The sequence below is a fragment of the Amblyomma americanum genome, chromosome 1 (genome assembly GCF_052857255.1).
Source record: "Amblyomma americanum isolate KBUSLIRL-KWMA chromosome 1, ASM5285725v1, whole genome shotgun sequence".
Classification (NCBI taxonomy): domain Eukaryota; kingdom Metazoa; phylum Arthropoda; class Arachnida; order Ixodida; family Ixodidae; genus Amblyomma; species Amblyomma americanum.
Window position 1 is genome coordinate 160,471,980 of NC_135497.1, and position 14,258 is coordinate 160,486,237.

The window sequence follows — 14,258 nt, forward strand, 5'->3', positions numbered from 1 at the left end:
ACGAACTGAGCAGTCTCGTTCAACTCAAGAAAGGGCTTTGTTCCCTCGAACTTTGCGTTTGCACAGCCGCCGGACACGTTTTAATAGCGAGGTAGGCATTGCACCACGAGGCCCTTGCGGATGCCGTTTCCCCTCCCGTGACCTACGTTAAAAGCACGCCGAGAGCGTTTCGGCTATTTTGCAGATCCGGTGGAGCCCCCAGGCTTGCTGCCCGGTGCACATCGTCTCGCTGCCACCTGCTGCGACGGAGCGGCCTGTATCCTGTTCGCCGCATCCATCCGGTGCAGCTGTGGCGAGACCAGTCAGCAGTCACCTCCGGCTGCTGTTGCTCGGGCGACTACTGCAGAATCCTGGCTTGCAGTTTTCCAACCAGCCTTCTATTCGCGGGCCTGCGGACACGGTAGTCCCATAATCTAGGCAAGAATGAACTATGCTGCAGTAGATGTGTAAAAGGCATGTTCTATCAGACCCCAGCGTTTACGTGAAAGCACCTTTAAGATATTTAACGATCGAGAAGCTTTCTTCTTCAGGTTCTTATGTGGGGCAAGAAGGTCAGTTTTTTTGTCGAAAGTTATGCCCAGAAATTTGTGGTCACTCTTTACCGGTAATTCGGTTTCGTTCGGGTGTAGTCTAGGATCTCTCTGTAGGCCACGTTTGATTTATAAAAGAATGGCCACTGTTTTTGTGGGGAGAACCGGAACCCATTTCGGTCAGCCCATGTTGAAAGTTTATTTATTGCTAACTACTGCACTTGTCTTTCGCATGTTGATATGTTTGAGGACGTGCAAGCTATCTGAAGATCGTCGACATAGACTGAATACATAACGGGCATTGGAATTATTTTACTAATAGAATTCACTTTAACAACAAAGAGGGTCATGCTTAAAATACTCCCTGAGGCACTCCATTTTCCTGAATGAAAATTCTCGAGAAGGTTGTTCCGAGGCGTACATGGAATGAACGGTTTCAGAGGAAGTCTTTTAGGCAGTTCAACATCCTGCCACGAATGCCAAGTTCAGCCAAGTCGTGAAGAATCCCGAACCTCCAAGTTGTATCATATGCTTTCTCTAAATCGAAAAAAGCACCAAGACAGTGTTGTTTGTGTACAAAAGCTTCACGGACAGTATTTTCAAGACGAACCAGGAGGCCTGTTGTGGAGCATGCCTTTTTGAAACCGCCCTGATGGACATCGAGAAGCTCACAGGCTTCTAGCACGAAGGTTAATCTAATATTCACAATACTTTCAAAGGATTTTGCAAGGCAGTTGGTGAGGGCTGTCGGCCTATAACTACTGAGAGAGGTTGGTGGTTTTTCGGGTTTTAGAAATGGAACAATGATGGCCTTCTTCCGGGCTTCGGGTAGTTTGGTCGCGCGCGGAAACCACCTTCTAGCACAATCTAGGTCATTCGCGGCACGCTGAGTCATCGGTGCCGGAGCGAAGTGGGGGGGGGGGGGGGGGAAGGGTATCCTTTGGCGCGAAAGGTTACCCCCTTTTCGTCGACAACAAGCAAAAACTTCTCCAACATTCGAGAAAAATCGACGCCGCGCGCGGCCATGCCCCCTGCGGCGCCGCGCCGGCGAGCTGAGTGGAAAGTTACGCAACACCCCACCCCCTCGGTGGTTCCTTCCCTGCTGTTTTATTTTTGTTTTATTTTACCACGCGCGGGCGCGATTGCTTAAGCGCAGCGCTCGGTTTTGTGAAGATGCGCCGAATTTTCTGAAAGTGGGGTACCTCCGAAAGTCTCCCCATGCCTTGTTTTGTTTCTTTGTTGCTACTCTACATTCTTTTGTATACCACGTTTTGTGGTTTTGTTTCACCACTCCAAAAAGTCTGAGGAATAGCTAGGTGCGCAGCGGAAATAATGCAGTTGGTGACAATTTCATTAAGTTCATCTATACTTAAGTTATGTGGATCTATTTTTTCTAGGCTGGCATTTTCTTGAAACAGCGCCCAGTCGTCCAAATGCAGCCTCCAACGTCGTGGTTTTGTAAGCATGATTTTCGGAAAAGACGTTAGGTTGATAAGAACGAGTAGATGAACGCTGCCATACGGGTTGTCCAAGACATCCCATTTAAAATCAGTAAGAACGGAAGGCGATGTAAGGGACAAATCTATGCAGCTCCATTATCCTGAGTTTGGATAGCAGTATGTGTGTTTGGCGCCGTTGTGTAAGCATATATTATTGCACAGAATTAAATCTTCTAAAATACGGCCTCTAGTGTCTGTTTGTTCGCTTCCCCACAAATTTGACTAACAGATATGGCTCTGGTAATTCTTTTATAAGTTCTTCTAAATCATGAAGTGTTACTGTCAGGTGTGGTTGGAGACATACGGAACATACTGTGATTGTTTTAAAATGTACAACAATGACTGCAACGGCTTCCAATGTAGTCTGAAGCTTGACTTCAAGAGTGGCCACACTACTTCGGACCAGAGGTGGGCAAATGCCCTCATTATTACTTTTCCTCCCTCACCCTTACATTTAAATCCATGGCCCTCCCTCATCCTCACCCTCGTTTTGAAAAGTTATCCGACCCTCCCTCGCCCTCGCCCTCACTTCGAAAAATTTGCTGGCCCTCACTCACCATCATATAGTCGGCCCTTCCTCACCCTCACACTCACTAACAGCCATTTTGAAATTCGATTTATATTTTCTAGTTTGCAACTTCTGTAGATATTACTGAGTAATAAAAATACAAGACAAGCCCTCAAGTCTCTATTGGACGAGAGGCTAGATGCTTATACTATTGTGTGTGTGCGGGTACGTGTGTGTGAGCTGTTTGAGCTAAAACGTGAGACAAAAACCGAGCCAGTTACGAGTTGGGCCCTAAAATATCACCGTATGCCTTTACTTCTGGCACGCACTGCATGCATACATGTGCCCTGCACTTATTTAACATTTCATTGTTATCTATATTTATTTTGCTTATTGTGCAATCCCCACTGGGGATTTTAGCAGGGTGGCATACAGATAAGTAAACACAACGTAAAAACACCCGCAATGAACACAAGAACAAAGTATAATAATTAACGTAGCTTGAAAATTCTGGAAAATAAGCATACACAACAGATTTTTAAACAATACTGGAAAGACATGTCGACATAGATGATTTTGAAACGTGGCCATTGGTTAGGAGATTCCGTTCAATTACTTTTCGTGGAAAGAAAGAATACGTATTAAAACGGTTATTAGCGTTGTAAATGGCGTTATTGTCCGACTATGTCTTTGCCTAGTGGCGCAGCCAGATGAAAAAGAAATTATTCTCTTGAGATCGGTCTTATAGTGGCCGCTAATAAATTGAAAGAGAATTTTAGTCGTGACACACGGTTTCTTTGCGTTAATGGGGGCAAGTCCGCTTTAGTTAAGAGCTCTGTCACTGACGTACGTCCAAATCTATTATAAATGAAGCGAGCTGCTTTTCATTGCACCATTTCTATCTTATTACTGTAAGTTTCAGTGAAAGTGTTCCAAATAACGCATGCATAGTCATGTAGTAGTAGTAGTAGTAGTAGTAGTAGTGGCTTATTAAAATAATAATAAAAAGGAAGGATAAGATTTTTGCTAGCCCCGGCATCTGCAATCGATACTGAAGCACCTGAACTGGGGCAGCGGAAATAATGGATAATAGGCAGAATGGAGAAATGAAATGAAAGAGGTGAGGGGACAGGAAGAGAGGATAGGGTGAGAAATAATATACACAAACTATTTACACAATAAGAAATGTGTACAGGTTGCGCGCGTGATTAGTTCATGACGAATCAATAAAAACACACGCGTACAGCACTATGTTGACTACAACTAGTGGGGCGTCCAATTGGGGAGAAAGGGAAACAAACACCAGGGCACCAAATCTCCATTTCGCCCCGTGTCGTCTACGCTCCGCCATCGCGCCTGTCCGTCTCAACGCAAGGGTTATTAAGGCAAATTGGCAGCGTCGTTTCCATGCGTCTTTCCTGGTAGAGATCCCTCTTTTGAGAGAAAACTGACGCCAACCAATATTTTCTTTGCCCAACGTTCGGGACCAACTCGGTCCCTTCTTCAGGGGTGACTAATTAAGTGTACCAGCAGCAGCGGGGTGCTATCCTCGCTCTCCGTTTGTTAGCACGTGGCGCAGTCCACTAACGTGTACGGAGGGGAGCGTTCCTGGAGTCCTATTCATCGCTGCCTCTGTGAGCCGGATGTGCCTTGACTCCAGATGACGTCTCTTGAACAGGTTTGGCTGCGCGGCCAAGACGCTCCCCTCCTCGAAGGCTATCCGGTGGTCGTCGCGCTCGCGGCGATGAATAGGACTCCAGGAACGCTCCCCTCCGTGCACGTTAGTGGACTTCGCCACGTGCTAACAAACGGAGAGCGAAGGCAGCACCCCGCTGCTGCTAGCACACTTTAGTCACCCCTGAAGAAGGGACCGAGTTGGTCCCGAAACGTTGGGCAAAGAAAATATTGGTTGGCGTCAGTTTTCTCTCAACTATCTCAAGAACCCAACCAGACGGACTTCCGTCGAAGATGCTTTCGTTCAGATCCCTCTGCCCACCGCGATAAGCCGTTGCCGTCTCGGCCCGTTTTCCCGAACCCGTCATGTCGGTGACCTCCGCCCCGGCGGAGGGGCGGCTGGGAAGGGTTCCAAAACTTGTGGCTTGTTTGGTTGACAAAATGACCCATACAACGAACCCCGTCCCCGCGAGTACATCTCTTTTGCCATACCCAGGCCGCCCAAACCCTACGCGCCCTCTAGACGCCCAAGGACACTGCCAATCTCAAAGTGAAGTTCGCGCTAAAGCTAACCTGCCTCCGGTGTCCGCGGCGTCGTCCCGCAGGCCTGCACAAAGTCTGTCTGCCACGATGCCGCGAGCGTACACCACCCTTTACAACGTGAATAAGTAGTTTCAGTCGCATACAACGTAGCCGCCAGTTAAGCCCACGGAAATAAAAATACGCGTCGACAATTTGCTTTCCCGGGAGGGGCGGGGCTCGATCCCCAATACCGCCGGGTACCCACCAGTGATACAATGGGTACAAGCTTTCTCCTGCCTTGTGCTCGGCTTCTTTAGTATGAAATGCTTGGGAAATGGGTCTTTGACCCCACCTTGAGTAGTCGAAAATACCTTATACCATGGCGCTCTTTGGCCACAGATGCCCTTGCGCCATAGAAATCCATCGCCATCATCATCATCATCATCATCATCCTTATCACTTTGCAATGGGCAATGAAAATACTGCAATCCGTGAAGACACCCAAAATAATTCTTATTACTTTTTTTTGGACACGACGTAAGTTATAATTTGATAGAACCGCTGCATATCTGCGTTTCAGACAAAATACCAACGAAATATCAGTCCCGAATCAAACGGACTATGTTTTCTCCTCGTATGCTAACAGGGGTGATGTGCCCCATCGCCTGTTCCGGCTGAACATAGTCCGACCAGCAACGTGCACATTTTCCAAGATCACTCCGCGTATTACACAGCCAACGGCAGGGCGGCAATTCTGTTAAAAAAAATGGCGGGAGCCGGGACATTTAATTCGATTTAAGAGTAAAATCGGCCACACCGGATAATAATTTGAACTTTCTAAAAATGCTTGGCGCGTGTGGGTAAAGTTCCTGCAGCAGTCAAAAGACGAACTCAGAATCATCTTTAGTGCACCGTCAAGAAAGCTACAGCGCACACCTGGTCACTTCAACATGCACGATTACCACCGTCAAAACAGATGCCCTTTGGAGGATTCTTCAAAAAATAAAATATATAGAATACAAAAAACGTGAAAACAACAGAATCTTTTCAGAAGCAAGGCAGGAAAGCCGAAGTGCTAGCGCCAGCAGGCGACATACAGGAAAAAAGTACCGGAAGTGTTTATTGTGCAGCGGACTGTGGAACAAGACGGCACCGCTTTCTCCCTGGGCCAGCCTTGCGGAAACTGGCGGCACGAAGACGGCGCTGACGTTCACGGCGCCAACTTCTTTTATCTTCGTGGCAAAGATTCAGCGGTTTTTTTTTTCTATTTTACAGGGACATCTAATTTTTCAACGGCATCTTGCAGTGCTTGAAACCCAGCTTGAAATATTTCATCGCGTATACACGGAGGCGAGACCTTCAACCTGCGACGGGAGCAGAGTGGCTTGGGAGAGCACGGGTACAGAAAGCTTTGCTGGCGGTCGCTTGTGATCTGCGTACAGGGCTGGCGCAGTAGGATAATGGTGAGTCGCTCACGTTTACGAAAGCTCTCGAGACCATATGCATTCAGCGATCTCCTCCCTTCCTTCTGACAGGAACGCGGACGACGCATTTCTTGTCAGGCACTAGACTAGAGACCATATGCATTCAGCGATCTCCTCCCTTCCTTCTGACAGGAACGCGGACGACGCATTTCTTGTCAGGCACTAGACTACCGTTGCCACTTTAGCGCTGGGCGTCATTCAAACGATTTGGGCACGCCATCAGTAGCGAAGAAACGCAGAAGCTGCCACGAAGCATCCGGGAGCTTTTGCCCATGCAGCAGCATTGCTTACATTTTAACTAGCGCAAAAAAAAAAATGACGCAGAAAGTAGAGAAGCGCATGTATCCTGGCGCTTCTCTACTGTACGTGTTTTTTTTTTTTGCGCTAGTTAAAATGTCTGGAACCAGTAGCCAACTAGCCCAATTAAGAGCCATTGCTGCAACAGCGTTGTCTAACCGTTTCTGAAATAAAACACCCCAGATTCAATGGTCGCTCAGGTCAGTAAGGGAATGAAAGGACGCGAAGAAAAACAAGGAGCGTTCCATCCCTATCCAGGAGAACACGATCGAGCTTTCGTGCTTGGGAGAGTAGCAAGTGGGCCGCTGCAATCTGGCGCGACTCAAATCGGTGCAGGCTGCTGTCATCGAGGCCTTCATTTCCGCCCCTTGTTTTCTTTCTAAATCTGTCGTGCCGCGAGCGCTGAAACCCGTGCCTCCACAGCCGTGTGCCGCGCTTCTGCGGACGTTTTGTAACACAGGTGCACCGTCGCAAGTGTCAGCCGGCTTTACATCCTGCACTTGCGAAAACAGCGCCTAGCTGAGAGTGACAGCTTCCCAGTGCGTGCCGCGCTGCGCGATTTCCGAGCGGCCGCCCGCGGCTGCGAACTCCCAGCGCGCCACTGCAGCGACTGCACCGCGAACTGTGCCGCCCGCGATGGAGCGGGCGCATAGGGGGCGTCCGCGCGTCGCCTCCCGTAAGCCTCCTGTCGATAGGAGGGACCGCTCTTTTAGGGGCGCCCTGGGCCCACGTGACTGCGCTGACCACGCGACGAACCAGCACGAGCGGGCCGTCGCCACCGCGGCCTCCCCGCGCGAGCTTCCTTCCTCCAGCCCGGCACGCCTCGTACACGTCTCGAACTGACAGCAACGATGGATGCGCCCCGCGTAAGCGCGAGCCGGCGGCCGAGCGAGAGCTCAGCACACGCCCTGCGAAAAATTCGAGAGCAGCATCCTCGGAAACGACGCCCGACCGCTACTGCTTCCTCTCGGTGTACCTCTTCACATCGCCTGCCTTGAAATGTGAGTCCCCTTCCTCCCGCGCAGATTCTTTTCATTGTTTACAAATAGCGTCTGAACGCAGTGTCTCATCGGTTGGGAGATGATTACGGTGCCGCCCACCACGAGCGCCATTCTTGTATTGATATTTGTGTACCTCACGCGTCTTATTCAGCCGCGCGAAATCCTGCTCCAGTTCGGTTTGTAGGGTGCGGACAACTGCGTCGTCTGCTAGCGAACGGCCGCTGCAGTCGCTGTCCGTCCTGGACCACGTTGGCCTGGACCACATGCCTGCGTTTCACCGTGCTGTGCTTGTGGGAAGGAAGCTGTGTAAGCTTCAGCGTCCGAAAAAAAAAAAAAACCGGAGAAGCAAATAATGCGGGCAAGACATCTCGTGCGCTGTGCAGCTCCTTGCAAAGCTCTCACATCTGCTTTCTTCGGCGCTTCCGTGAAGGATGAGCTCAACGGGACCCGAATTTAGGATAACTTTTTAAAGGAATAGCGAAGGGAAAAGCAGCGAGTGATATTTAGATTTCGCGTGTGACCCAGACTTCTACTTGGCGGACAACTAGGAGGCGCACCAACGCATTTGGCTCCCAACTGCTCTCTACCAACGTACTCCAGCTCCATGCTCTGTTGCACCATGGTATGGTAGCTTCAGTTGACTGTAGCACTCGCGATCGGTCGCGGAGACAGAAAGGTATCGCCACCTGTCCTTCATTCCTGCAACTACTGCGAGGTAGTCATGCGCACCGCAAGCAGCCTCAGTTTCGTTGTGTTGCCCCGCAGCTCTCCTGCCGACGCGTTTTCCACTAAAAGCGGCATACGTGATTTTTCTGTCGAGACCTAAGTGTATAATTTCGCATAATTGTGCTGCTTAATTGCGCATTTTCCTTCGAGTTTATCAAATGGGGCTTGTAGCTCCTACGTGTTTTCTGTAACGGAAGACAGCAGTCACCGAAACCAAGGAGCATAGGTTTTTTTTTTAATTTGTGCTGTTCATCAACGGGAGATTAATGGGGTAATTATTTTAAAGATAATTGATTAGAAAGCAGAAGAAAAAACAACCACATGCCGCCAGTGGGATCCGTGCCCACGACCTCTCGATCCCACCGGCGGCATGTGGTTGCTTTTTCTCCTACTGTCTAATCAATTATATTTAAAATAATTACCACATTAATCTCCCTTTGATGAGCCCCACAAATTAAAAAAAATCGCCTATGCTCCTTGCTTTCGGTGACTGTTGGCCTTCGCCATGTATGTCGTAACGAGCACCCCTTTTCCCTTCCCTTGTCTGCTAGGTGTTTTCTATTATTTCGGTGCCGTCAGGAACCCGTTCCATTTTGCGGGGTGGATTATATATAGCTAGAGTACTAGCACAGAGTGAAAGCGCAATTTACCTGCAACCAGAAAAAAAAAAACTCATTCTCTGCTCTCTCCGTGAAGTTTGGGTTTGACCTACCTGACTGCTATCAACTCCGGCCACGTTTGTTACCTACTGTACAAAAAAACAACAACAAACAAACAGACTTGACGTTGCTTGCACAAGGAACTTTCATGCCTGCCATCAGCTCGAACAAACTGGTCGTTCAGGTGCCGGATATATATATACAGCTTTGTTTCAATATTTCTTTTAGCCGGTTTATAGTTTTCCACAGAAGCGATCGCTAACAAATAAGCACATGACAGTACATATTGCAAACGGGGCTTGGCTCCTGTCAAAGCGTAGTTTTGGGTTTGGTAAGGCTCAATCAGATGCTTTTTTTTTCGGGTCAAGGGAACAGTTCGAATAACCAGGTCGCATATGAGCGTACGATAGCTGGCAGCCTGTTACCACTCCAAAGTGGCGTTGTCCTCAAAGGACCATCTCCAGTCTTTGATGGACTAGCTGACGCCACTGGCGCGCGCGTCTCGTGGAACGGCCATAGGAGTGTGGCAAAGCGGTCAGTATGAGTTCTGATATCGAAGGAAATATGCACACTGCAAAGGTCAACTGGGAGATACTGACGATGCTGATACAAGCGCCGCCTGTTATCTCTGAAGGCGGACACAGGGTGCGCCATCTATCGAACATCCGGCGCGTTGCGCTTCCGCGCTGCGCGGCGCGTTCTTTCCTCGCGGGGCCGCTGCTGACTTGCACCGTGAATACCTCGCGAAGGGACAAAGATGGCTGAGGAGGAGAGGGCTATTGCGAGAGGTGCGCCGTGGCGCTCGCCAGGGGGCGAAGAAAAGTTTTTCTCGGGACAGTAGGATAGCGCTGGCGCGGTAGCGTGGTGCTTCGTGCTGCTGTTGCGCGCCGAATCGAGGGGCTTGTTGGTCGTCGTCCGCATCGGAGCCTGGGCAAGTGGTGAAGGGTATGACGGTCTTCCCTGTCCATTCAAAGCCTCGAAAAGTTCGCCGAGACACCGAACCAGTAGGCGCACCGGACGGCTCCTGCTGGCATTTGATGAGCGCGGCGGGCCGCTGGCTTCCTCTGCGGACCGACGGGTAAGTGCGGCTTCTTTCGGCCAGGTTAACGCACTGCTCGACCGCGCGAACTCGCATCAAGCGATCCGGAACGCGCATACATTCTTCGCGCGCCTGTTCACCATGATGTGACGGACTGTAATAATTTGGCGGTCTTATTGCCGGTGCCCGTGAAGAAGGAAGCTTGAAAGGCTTCTATTTCGGGCTATTACTTCTGCAATCACGTATATTCAGTATCTCGCCAGCTGTCAGTTAAAAGTAGCTGAGTAATTTCAGACCTCCCGCAGGCACATCACAAACACTAGATTTATTCTAAAGGGGACATTGTTACTCGTTGTTGAATTTGATGACCAACAACTAGCCTGATGCCGAGCTAATCGGCGATCTGCTCGCGGCGCACTTCCCCCAGTGCCTGCGTTAAATCGCGCGCTTTTTTATGACGGTTCCTTTACTCGCGCGGGCGGCTGTTTAGGACGGATCGTTTTCTCAAGCGCTTCGTCCTGAATCGTTGTTAGCGACAGCACATCGTCGAGGCCACTTTTTCGCAGGGGATCGTTGTAGTAAGCAATGAGACGGCCGTGAAAGGTCATCTAGACTCTAGCCAGCCGCACGAACGCCTGTTGTCGCGATCTCGGAAGCTCGGCGTGAAGTGGCAGAAGCTGTGCTGCCTCACTCAGCACTGCCACCGCCTTGCTGCACGAGTGCGGCGATGTGGTCAGCTCGTGCTCCTGGTATACGTTTGTCGACACTACCTCTGATGCCGTCATCTGCGGCCGGACTGTGGGTAGGTGTAAGGGCCCGCTCACGCTGGTTCGTGGTCAATTAGCCGTCGCTTCCATCTGATCAAAGCACACGGTGTGCTTGCTTGAGCTGTAATCTACACTCACTAGTAATCGGACGTATGCTGCTCTGCCCATGATTTTGGTAAAATTGCGCCTACATCTGTGGCTTATTGTGCTACGTAATGTGCGCAAAGAAGTGCACCAAGTCGTGAGCACATCGGTATGTCCACTCACTTCTTGCAGTCCGATTGTAGTGATGCCAGGTATTGCGTCGGTTCGAGGGCAGGGGCGGATTTAAGGCCCCCCCCCCCCCCACCCCCCCCCAAACGACCCCCCAAGTGAGAAATTTAGCATTGTAAGAAATGCATGGAAATGCACCTCAAACACGCTGTGAGGGAAGGGAAGAAGTTTGTAGTGAAAGCGAAAAGACAAAAAGGTCATAATGGAGATCTGCGTCTCCGTGGCATCGCATTGACCACAACAGCACACAGACGCTTGGCTGTTATGGGTTCAGGGCAAGGCGGACGAAGAGAGCCTGATGCAGCTTTCTTATCGCGTGTTTCATCTCTTTTTCACTAGTTTCCTGAATCATGCCGGCTACAGCTGCCCAGCGGGGCAGAACTTATCATACCGCATTTCGTGAAACAGTTTGAAATGTAAATAGAAAGGATGAGAGCAGGGCTCATAACTTTTTCAAAAAAATTTGACAAGTCATCCTGTGAAATATGCTCTCTGATTCTTGGAATGTCGCTTGACATATTGTGTAGGCAAGTGTTAGGCGCGAGCTGCGAAGCTCAGAGCTTTCTGCCCTTCCGTAATTTTCTGCTAATGGGCGGGAAAATGCGTCGAACGACTCGTTGGCTGAAGCGTGTCGCGGCGTTGAAAATGAGCGAATTCCATGAACGGGTGTTTCCACCGCCGCCACACGGCTTAGCTAATTGCCCTGGTCCCTGACCGCGTGTCGTCTGCCGCACAGAGGTGCTCGCTTGGGCGAGCATCGGCGTGTGCTGCCTTTGACTTGCGATGCGATGATGGCCAGGATTGCATTTGCCCGAATTAAATAATAATCATATAACGAAACGCGCCGCTGGCAAGACCAGAATGCCACCTTCGGTAACCTTTCGCAGGAACCAGGCACGTAATAACGAGTTGGCCTTTCGTGTAAATGAACAAGATTTGGGGTGGGGATCACCTTTAGTCTGTGTGTGTGTGTGTGTGTGTGTGTGTGTGTGTGTGTGTGTGTGTGTGTGTGTGTGTGTGTGTGTGTGTGTGTGTGTGTGTGTGTGTGTGTGTGTGTGTGTGTGTGTGTGTGTGAGAGAAAACAGCCGTTAGCAACCATAACCATTCGCGGTATACGCTGCTGTGGTCATGTTTGCGGAAACGGCGGCTTTCGCCCGATTGATTTTTAGGTTTTGTGACAGGTATACGGTCAACTAGCAGCAGCCATTTTCTTTCCCACGGCCGAGGTATGTGGCCACTGTGCAGTGCACGCATGTTTAACCTTACTCCTTAGGGTACTAGACAAGCCTGCTTGACTTGACTGCACCGATTCACGGGCGCTTTGTATGACAGCTTCTCTAGGAGTGTTGGCCGACAAAGAAACCACCGCTATCATCACCCGAGCAGATAGCCGGACTCATTTTTGATTCGAGCGGGTGGTGTTTACTTGATACGGTCAAAGACAACAAGCTAGCTCACTCTATTAAAAGATCATAGACACGTCAGCTCGCCGCCCCTCAACCGTTGCGTACGCAGTTCTGCTGCACAGTGCCTGCCACTGTTTCAACTCGTACACACGCACACATTACGCGAGGCGCTCCTTTCGTCCGCGCTCGGTCCAACCACCTCTCTTCCAAGTGTGCCGCGTAACGCCTTGGGATTATGCACGCGCAGGCAACCAAACAGGCGTACACTGGTGAGCAGCCCTGTCTAGAGCGCGCCGACGGTGCTCTTCGGAGCAAGTCAGCGCCATCTAACGTTAGGCTCTGGGTTTGAGTTATGCGTTCCGTGTGCATGCGCGGCAAAAACAGAGGGATGCCTGCTCATCGCTTCCTTGTCCAGCCACCACCTTGCGAGTTCGTTTCGTGCCGCCAGGGACGCGCTGCCTGCATTTGTGACGGTGGCCAGGGCGTCGCCATGCCGCCGTGTTCCACGAGTGTAACGAGACGGCCAGGAAAGCAAGCGTGAGTGATAGCGGATGATCGCGCGTTTCTGCATCCAAGTTCCTAGATCTGTACGAATGCCAAACGCAGTGTCCCTTGTAGCTGATAACACAGCGCAAAGACACGCAATCAAACAACACGCCTGCAACGCATGGTGGTTACGCGCTAACCTTATACGGACAAGACGAAAACGGACAACAAACTACCAACTAAACCCCATTCTCGCACTGTAGCCTCGTGCGTGTTTGAAACGCGCTATCATCCGCTCTCACTTGCGTTTGAAACGCGCGATCAAACGATATCACTTGCACTTGCTTGCCCAGGCGCGAAACGCGTTGCATTTCCGGCCGCTATCACATAATATTCAGCGCGGCCCTGGCGGCGTGAAGCGCAAGCACTGAGAGGAAATGAGGCCGAGAACCCACAATCAGGCACCGCTTTATTTTGGCCGCGCATGCGCACGGGACACATAACTCAAACCCAGAGCCTAACGTTAGCCGGCGCTGACTTACTCCGCAGAGCACCGTCGGCGTGCTCTAGACAAGGCTGCTCACCACCTGTACGTGCCGCGGCCCCAGAGCCGAAGCACACGCGCTGCCTAAGCCTGAGTTTACATTCATACGGGACGTAACTTCAGCCCCCAGAATAATTACCCCCAGGTTATAGCTGGCAGGCGCGAGTCACGCCATGGCGTCGGCATTGGTGTTTGATTCCCCGTTTTTGTGCTGGACAGTAATGTTGAACCTCTGCAGCTTGTGAGCTTGGCGCTGTGCTAGCTGCTGAGGGTCAGTTGCTTCATCGGGTTGTCGTCCATTATGATTCGAACCACTGCGCCAAACAGCAGACTTCGTCGACATAATTCCCAAATGTTGGCAAGCGCCTCTTTTTATATAGTCGCCCATTGAGTCTGGGCAGCTTTCTGCTCTAGAATGCGATTGGTTACTATCGCACTGGGCTAGGCAGGCTCCCACCGCCCAGTCCTATAGCCGTCGGCTGCGAGCACGAACCGCCGACTTGGGTCAGGTGCCTGAAGCGAAGATGCGCTTTTCACGCAAATTTTGACCTCACTGAACATTTTCTAAGCCTCATCATCCAATGGGAGCCGCCTCGGTGTCCGTCCGTCAGTTGGTTAAGTTTGTTACTGGGAGTACGACTCGAAAATAGTCGGGGGGCGTATTGCCAATAATAGTTTGCTAAGCCCAGAAAACCTCTGAGCTCTTCCTTTGTCTGGGGTCTTGGCGTCTCATCTGTTGCCCTGACCTTTTCTGGATTAGCGCTGTGCTTTCCCGATAACAGCCCGGACGGTAGGCGCGTCGAAAACGCGTCCTGCTCTGTTATCGCGTTCAGCTTCCGATAA

General features: G+C 50.6%; 1 protein-coding gene across 2 annotated transcripts in view; it reads left to right on the forward strand.

The window, feature by feature from the left end:
- Window positions 1-7,104: 7,104 nt before the first annotated feature.
- Window positions 7,105-14,258, forward strand: part of LOC144114062 (alpha-(1,3)-fucosyltransferase C-like) — a 48,963-nt gene continuing 41,809 nt past the window's right edge. Inside the window, exon 1 of one of the 2 annotated variants that reach the window (XM_077647518.1) lies at window positions 7,105-7,515. The gene's annotated coding sequence lies outside the window, so the exon portion shown is untranslated. Of the gene's footprint in view, window positions 7,516-9,703; window positions 9,979-14,258 lie in introns of those variants that run through there. The other variant, XM_077647517.1, reaches the window with a different exon arrangement.